We start from the raw sequence: 9,135 nt of genomic DNA, 5'->3' as shown, positions 1-9,135 counted from the left end.
AAATATTACTACCTGTAGCGTAGCAGCGGTTCAACAGCGAGAGCAGAACCAGCGTCTTACCTCGCAGCTCGAAGATTTAAATAATTTTCCAGGTTATTTATTTAGCTTTCTGACCGTCATGCTAATCCGGGTGAGTGTTTGTAGCTGTGCGCTGCTTTACCTGCTATCTGATGGTCCGTATGTCTTTTTTACTGCAGTGAGCCTCGATGTAGCCAAACTCCGTCAAGTATGGCACTGTTTTTATGTCGTATTAGCTTCGTTGTGTTGATGCATTTTGACCTGCTTCACCCCACGTGCTTTAATTTTCCGCTGCAACACGCAAACTTCCCCATTCACTCAGTGTGTTATAGTTCCACATCGCTTAGGATTTGTTGCTGCGCGTTTGCGCAGTGTGAAGGAAAAAGGAGATCAGCTGCACAGGCAGGCTGCGAAATGAGAAGCAGGTGATCGGTATCGGCAACAAGAGCCAATAATCGCCGATCACCGATCATGCACTTTTTCACAGAAATCGGCCCGATTATGATCGGTGACAGATTGATCGGCACACCTCTAGAAAATACATATTCCAATTTTATAAAAACAATTTCAAAATTGCATTTTGTCTTCACTCAGATTATATTTAGTTTTTACTACATTTTATTTTTATGTGTTTGATGATCACAATTTGACTGTGACCAAAAAGAAGAAACAGAAGAAATATGCAAGAAGATAAAAACTTTTTCCAAAAATCTATAATTTTGACCACGTGTGGATAGGAACAAAAAATAACAATGAATTCAATGAAATGTGTTAAAAAAGACTTTCATCCTTCTCATATTGTTATTGCAGTACAGCAGTGATAGTGAAGCTGGCATTGCTTAATTTCTTATGTAAATATTAATTTTCTAGCATGCGGCACAATGAGTTAGACGAATACAAAGCATACTGAACGGAACAGAAATTTCACTCAAAACATGGTCAGCTTAAAAAAAAAACATGTCATAAAGCACTTTCAGCTTCTTCCTCAGTGTGTGGTACTGGTTCAGAGCTGGATTTCTGCTTAAAGCAGCAACTGAACACCTGTCCACATCGCTGCAGCAGCTGCCTGAACTGAGCACTAATGTTCTCAGAAACACACATGTAAACCAGCGGGTTAAGAGCACAGTTCAGGCTCACGAGACCACGACTTACATGACGCGCTTTCAATACTTCATCATACCATGTGGGACAAGGTGACTTCTTAAAACCCACACATTTGGCATACACGCTGAAGTTCTTCAGAACAAGGTAGGGTGTGTAACAAAGTGAGAAGAGAAGAATCAAAATAACCAACGTTTATGTTTCTTATTCATCATATTTGAACGGCTGATGACAAGAGCCACATGTATATAGCAGCCCACAATGATGATGAAAGGGATGCAGAATCCAAAGATTGTCCAGATGAGGTTGTAGATAAAGTATCTCTCAATGTGTTCTTCATCAGTGGCAGGAAGACATGTTTCATTGTTCCCTGATTGTTTGGGGTAGATTACGTCTGGAAGACTTCCAACACTCGCCAGAATCCACACCACCACAGAGATGACCACGGAGTGAATCACAGTTAATTTCCCCATCACTTTGATTGGATGGACGATGACCAGGTACCGGTACACACTGATACATGTGAGGAATCCGATGCTGCCATATAAATTCAGTTTAAAGCAGAACCTTGTTATCTTGCAGAAAGGCTGTCCAAAGGTCCAATTAGTCCCATTAAAGTAGTACACAATCAGAAAGGGGCGAGTGAGCAAAAATAACAAGTTTGTTAGTCCGAGGTTAAGAACAAAGATGTTAATAATCTGAAGTTTCTTCCAGTTATTCACCAGGTACAACATTCCACAAGCATTCAGGATCAATCCAACAACAAATGTAAAGATGTAAAAAGTAGGGAGGACATTGTTATTGGTGAGTAATTCCTCATCCAGTTTCCTACAGTCGTGTGCATTCATTTTGCCTTCCAGAAACAAGTCCTTTCTGCCCTTCTCTTCTGAGGCTCTGTTCACAAAATGAGCTAGAAAGAATGAATGCAAACTAAATAACTTCCTCCTTTAACTTCAGTGAAGTCTCAGACAAGCCCCTCAACCATTCTGACAAAAGCAACATAACCGCAACATAACAGCACTGTTATGGCCATCTATGTTAAATCATGGAATTTATTTCTATCCATTTACTTTTTCTTTGGACTGTTAGAATATACTTATGTTAATTTAGAACCAAAATCTGTAAATAATGTTTCTATTTGGAATTGCTTAGATTACTTTGGTAACCTTTAGACCCTCTTATTAATGTAGGCGATTAAGAACACACCGGGTGCTTGGTGGTGGATGTCTATTGTCTGGCAAATGTCCGGTGTGATGATGGAAGATTTTCGTTAATTTATTTATTTATTACCATTTTTGAACTTGAAACGTTAAATTAAGTAAACTTTTGTTTTCAACTAAGTAGAAATATATTTTTAGTAATTGTATTGTTTGTATTTTTTTCAAGAAATAAAACATATCTATTTTTTTTCAAACAAGACGGAAGTACGTTCAAGAACCATACCACCTATTACCACCCACGGCCTTCAATGGAAATTTTTGGTTTTGGAGCCTCGACGGTCACAACAAGCACAGTAATACCTGAACTCTATGTGGGCATTAACTTTGATTACCAGAAGATAAGTCTGGTTTCACAACTAAAGTTGGCTTCCAGCTCAACATTTTAACATATCATGCTGCTTCCACATAACAGCTAGCACATAAAAGAAAGACAGACACAAATAAATGAATGATAAGTTGTTTTCAGATGCATTGAAAAAATCAGAATTACTGACTCCAATTTCCCCTGCATTAATAATTCCAACTTTACAATTCAAGTGCAAGTGAAGCGTTCAATAATGTAAAGGTAAAGGTAATTTTATTTATACAGTGATCCCTTGCTATAACGAGGTTCATCTTTCGCGGTCTCGCTGCTTCGCAGATTTTCTTTGTGCAGTTTTTTTCACAGTGCATTGGCCATTCAGGAGATGGAAACTGAAACTTTGAATGCCTGCTGAAAAAAACTGTGGCCGGAGGTTCTGCCGTAGACACAGCTGTAAATCTTGCAAAGCAGTTTGGAGGAGATGCTTTAATGGCACGACTCCGGATGACATTAAAGCCATGATTGGTGCACACGCACATCCGCTGACCTGAAAACAGGTTTTGTTCTTTGGTTTCAATGTAGAGTATTTCATTATGCTGTGTAATAATTGTAAAAAATAAAGGTAACTACTTCGTGGATTTCACTTATAATGGGTTATTTTCGGAACGCAACCCCCGCGAAAAACGAGGGATCACTGTATAGCACATCGTCAGCAACAAGGCAATACAAAGTGCTTCACAGGATTTAAAAGGAAATACAAACAAAAAACAAACCAAAAGAAAGAGCAAAAGAAGAAAAAGCTAATAATGTTGATCCAAGGTAAATAAACTAGATAATAATGTTTGTGTGCACTCCTGACACCCCATTTCTTATTGAATCAGTGTCACACAATGTACATTAAAACCTCTTTTAGCAAAAGCGTATTGAGTGTTGTAATACATAAGAGACACAGAGATCTATTGTTAACAGCTCATACTGCTAAAAAATAATTAGTCTGGTTACTGAGCATGACGAGCAAATTCCACTGGTTTTCGAGTAAGTAGTGTGACATTTCAGAAATCTGACTTGCAGTAGAAATATAAATGTTTATTTGCACTCATAACATCCTATTTCTTATTAAATCAGTGTCAGAAAATTTCACGGCCCACTCTGAGTTTATCAATCAAGTTTATTTACAGTACATTTTAGCAACAAGGCGGCTAAAAGTGATTTACATGATAAAAACACAAAAATACAAAGACATAGAACACAGTCAATAATTGAGTTATTACATCTTGTCAAGTGCCATCATTACATGTCAAAATGTTAATTAATGTTTCATTTATAATGTTTCTAAAGCAACTTTAAAGATGTGGGGTTTTAGTCTAGATTTAAAGTATGTTAAAATAACATCCTAACTATTGACTATAATGATTCCCACAAAAAGTGTTTAATATTGAAGAACATGTTTGTCTTTGTTAACGCCTTTTGCAGCTGACATCCTTACTTAATCACATTTAACCGTAGATAATGCTAACTCTAAATGAATCCACTTTAAACAAGATTCAATACTAATAGGGTTGTTAGTTACAACATCCTTACTATATTTTACAAAATGAACTTTTTTTTCTTCTTTGAAGTTGCACTCATGACAAAACTGTGTCCTATTTTGGCAATATGTAGACTATCTGTAAATAAGTAGAAAGTTGTGCAACAAATGCTTTACCCATCTGTTAGCTACAAACAATAAATACCAATAGGTGAATAGTAGGCAGTACTTTATTCAGATAACTCATTATCTAATGAAGTGGTCCCCAACCCCCTGGCCAATTGTTAATAATTAATATTTCCGTTTTATGTATTATTTGCGTCTGGAGGATCTTTTATTTTGAAAGTCCTTTAACCGGATTATCTCGGTTACTTGCATGCCAACACTGAGCCCACAAGCAGCAAAATGAGAAAGAAACGAATCAGATGTTTTTGGAAAGTTTCTTTGCGAAAAGGCCCAGAGAAGAGACAGGAGAATAGATTCATCCCGGACCGGTAGGTGAGTCCCACATTACAAGCCCGCTCTGCGTAACATGCAGCGACCGGCTGCTAATGAGGCAATGTAGCCTCAAACTGCTTCGCCACGTAGAGACCAAGCAGACTGTGGATATAAGCAACACTTTGGGTGTCATTGTGTTTCCCATCACTCCCAGATGGGACCGTCTCGTTGAAGAGAAACAAGACAAACAAGTAAAATGTTCGTTTTTGTTGCGCATCTGTATCTTATTTTCAAGGGATATATAAACTTTACCATAGCAACCAGAGTCAGAGAGCATTTGGGCAGTGGTCGAGAAGAGATCAGTAGAGCTTGTGAATCTTAAGATTTAAGGATTGTCGGCCGATTCTCCAAACCTCTGTGACCACAGAGCTGATAAAAGTACAACAGGTTCGATCGGTTCGTGTCTCCAGCCATATGGCAGAAGCAACACACCACACGAACTGATTCCAGTCACTAAAATCCCGATTCCAGAGGATAATCCAGTAAAAGCCCCAACATAGAATACGGGAATTTAGAATAACCAAACACAGATGATGTAGAAACAATAGTGATAGTTTGTGGACTCATTTTAAGAGATAAGACAAAAAAAAAAAAAAGAAAAGATGGTGGATAAAAGACAGCGGGAGCAGCTGCTCTATTTGCTGCACTATGATTTAGAAGTGACCATGTTTTTTCATAGTTAACATTTTTAACTGAATAAACATAATAAACATATGATAATGACCTTTACATATAACAATAAACATTTTCACATATCTTCTCCGATATCCACCGGACTCTCAGTTGCGCGATATGTCAGCTGTTTGGGATTCCCCTCTGTTCTTATGTCACCGCGCTTTCTGATTCGCTACCTGTCACATTCAACAGGTTGTGTTCTCGTTCCCAGTCAGGGAAAACCCCACAGGCTGCGATAAAAGGGCCAAAATAACCCAAATTGGTCATATTCAGACTTTAGAGGGAACACCAACATGCATAAGCTTTATCTATTGGTTCAGGTACCGGTACACACTTATACATGTGAGGAATCCAATGCTGCCGTATAAATTCAGGCAGAAGCAGATTCTTGTTACCTTACAGAATCCTTTTCCAAAGATCCAGTCATTCTTATTAATGTAGTACACAAGAAAGGGGTGAGTCAGCAGATACAACATGTCTGCTACTCCAAGGTTAAGAACAAGGATGGTAATAATCCTAAGTTTCTTCCAGTTGTGTACCAAACACTTCATTCTATATATATTCAGTAGCAATCCAACAACAAAAACCAAGATGTAAAGAGTGATCAGGAATGTATCCACAGATTCCTTCTTCTCCGATTCAGTAACGTTGGTTGTATTCATTTTGGCTTCCAGAAACAAGTCCCGTCTGTCCTTTTCTTCTGAGGCTCTGCTCATAAAGTGAGGATAGAAGGTAAGAAAACAACTGAGATAGCTTCCTCCTTGAATATCAGTGAAGCCGCAGACAAGCCCAACAACCTTTCTGATAAAAGCAACATAACAGCACAAAGAATACCTGAAGTCTAAGAGGGCAGTAACTTTGATATCGATTAGATAAGTCTGGTTTCAAAACTAATGTTCGCTTCCAAATCAACATTTTAACAGATAATGCTACTTCCACATAACAGCTGGGACATAAAAGAAAGACAAACACAAATCAATGAATGATAAGTCATTTTCAGATGTTTAAAAAAAAATCTGAATTTTTGACACCAACTTCCCCTGCATTAAAAATTCCAGCTTAAAAATCCAATCCAAGTTAAAAGTTCAATAATGTGTTTCAGTGTCACACAATGTACATTAAAGCCTCTTTTAACAAAAGCTTATCGAGTGTTTGATTAGATAGAAGACACAAATCTATTAACAGCTCATACTACTAAAAGTAATTAGTCTGGTTACTGAGCATGACGAGCAAATTACACTCATTTTCGAGGGCCCTGTTTACGCGACAACAATTTCGAGTGAAAACTGCAGAGTTTTGCTGCATTGGTAGTGTACATTTACATGAAACCACCGAATGCTTTCTCTGACAACAGCACAGATTGAAAACGGGTTCCAGAGTGCAATGGTTCTGAAACGTACCGGTGTCCGTTGTCTTGTAAATAGAGTAAATGGATCTTTTCTGTTAGGGAATCCCTCGCTCATGCATAGTATGACGCAAAGCATAGCTGCTTCCTACAATCCACAGAAGAAGAAACTACTGACAATGCTGGTGTTACTACAATTTGTGTTTCCCAATCAGATTCGGTTCCCTCAGTGTCTCGTCACTGCTCCCCACCGCCCACGTGGCAAAATACACCTGTGCTTGTTCAGCGATCATAACAAGCACTTGCTTGTTAAGCGCTCTTATCCAGAGAACTACGGACACCGTGAAGGCTCAAACAACGTCTTTCAGCAAAGTTATCCCACTTTTTTACAACTGCACCCTAAAGCTCATAGTGCGTATTTTCCCCCAGTACCTGGGGGAACGCTACCTGATGAGGAAACGCGAATCGACATGCTTTCAAGTAGAACTTTTTTTTTTTTTAACACATGCACACTTAGTTTCAAAGAACCTAACACCAACTACTGGCATGGAAAATCATTACATGTTTTTGATGTGTACTGTTACTGTGTAAACAAATATTGTAATAAGAACGTCTTCATGTAAATGTAATAACAGTAACAGAACAAAAATAACATTTTCCTTGGATCGTTGACGTGTAAACAGGGCCTAGTAAGCAGTGTGTTATCAGGGATCTGACCTACAACAGAAATATACTAAACTAACAAGAAATTTTCCTTTCGATGTCTTTCTTCTTGCCTCTCTTCCATAAAGACACATTTGTGCAGTGAATGACTAATAGTTGTTCTGTGGATCTCTGTATTTCGTCCAGTGGCCTCTTGGCTCCATCTCTGATCAGTGCTCTCCTTGTTCGGCCTGTAAGTTTAGGTGGACAGGCTAGTTTTGGTAGGTTTACACTTGTGTCGTACTCTAATCAGAGCATGGGAAATCTTTTTATAGCCTAAGCCTGTTTTAAACTTCTCCTCAACTTTATCCCTGACCTATCTGGTGGGTTCCTTGGGCTTCATCATGCTGTTTTCTCCCCAATATTCTCTTCACTAACCTCTGAGGTCGTCACAGAGCAGCTGTATTTGTACTGAGATTAGACTACAGGTGGACTCTCTTTAGCCATTAGCAGCCATCAGGGCACTTCGGAAGGCAATTATTTGCACTCAGAAAAAAGTGAACTGAATACATCTTTTCAGTTTTTTATTAGTAAAAATGTTTTGAATCATGTATCATTTTCTTTCTGCTTCACAATTGTATACTATCTTGTGTTGGTCTTTGTTGTACTGAGAAAATATGGAAAAGTTCAAGGGGTGTGAATACTTTTGCAAGCCACTGTACAGTGGAACAGACTGCCAACAAAGCATGATCTGCAGGAAAACTGTTGCCTCTACATGTAAGAAGAACTTGTCTATACATCTAAGAAAATAAAAAAAGTGGAGTTACACACAAGACGATAGTGGGAGTGCAGGCCAGAGGTCGCATTAATGGAATATTTTCTGTATTTGACAGGTTATTTTTTTTAAACGAAGGGAAAATTTTAAACCCGTTGGTCATTTGACAGGTTATAACACCCCTGACTGGTGCACGTGGGCAGACATTACAGCAGACTTTACACAAAGATTTCATTGCAGAGGCAACTAAAATCAATTAATTAAAAAAAAATCCTTTCTGAAAATCACCTCAAGGACACTGAACTAAATGTGTCTTTCTGACCGGGAGTTGACAGCGTTTTAAAAAGTTATGGACCGGACGCTTTGGAGTGTCTGGTTCAGAAGTGCAATCTAAGCCTTTGGTAGGAATGGCTCCATTACAAAGGAATTTGTGAGGCTGTGTGTTCAGACCCCAGCAGGTAAAGTGCTAGTAATTTAAGTCGTTTAGTTTTATTTATTATAAGTTATTGGGGCCACAGTCAGTGGTTTTTGTCATTACGGATAAAAAATTTGATGCGTTCATCTCCTTTATGTGTGATGGGATCTAGATTCATGGTTCAACTGGCTGAATCTTAACTAGACCGTATAAAAATGTGGCTAAACAGCGTATGTTAAAATGACTACAATTTAATGGGTAAAAATAGTACATGGCCAAGTTTTTAAAGATGTCGGTCAAAATGACGGAGAACAAAAAAAGTCTACCTCTGGTGCAGGTGTTGACTGTTTGACTATAACCAAGCTCTTGACACTGCCATCTTTAAAAGGCTGGAAATTACAGTAAGTGATGGAGGAAAAACAACACAGCCTTCAGTTACATTTGGCCTTAATGCAGTGCTGCCCAGAGCGACCTATGGCCTTTTATTAGCAATTGCATCCACCTATATACATCTCCACTCACAATAGGAATTCAACAAAAACATTAACAAGAAAACTCAACACAAGTGATCATATGAAGCACTATGAAAATAAGCAAACAGATTATAGAAACTACAA

The 9,135-nt window shown here is 38.3% G+C and overlaps 1 protein-coding gene and 1 pseudogene across 2 annotated transcripts in view; both read right to left on the bottom strand.

Moving 5' to 3' along the window:
* pfkfb1 (6-phosphofructo-2-kinase/fructose-2,6-biphosphatase 1) overlaps positions 1-9,135 on the bottom strand; it is a 137,739-nt gene that overhangs the window by 91,835 nt on the left and 36,769 nt on the right. The gene's annotated exons all lie outside the window — the stretch shown is intronic.
* Positions 729-2,101, bottom strand: LOC107833039 (P2Y purinoceptor 1-like; annotated as a pseudogene).

This window comes from Poecilia formosa, unplaced genomic scaffold (genome assembly GCF_000485575.1).
Source record: "Poecilia formosa unplaced genomic scaffold, Poecilia_formosa-5.1.2 Scaffold312, whole genome shotgun sequence".
NCBI lineage: Eukaryota > Metazoa > Chordata > Actinopteri > Cyprinodontiformes > Poeciliidae > Poecilia > Poecilia formosa.
The sequence above is the reverse complement of the archived record's forward strand: the minus strand, read 5'-3'. Positions and strand labels throughout refer to the sequence as shown.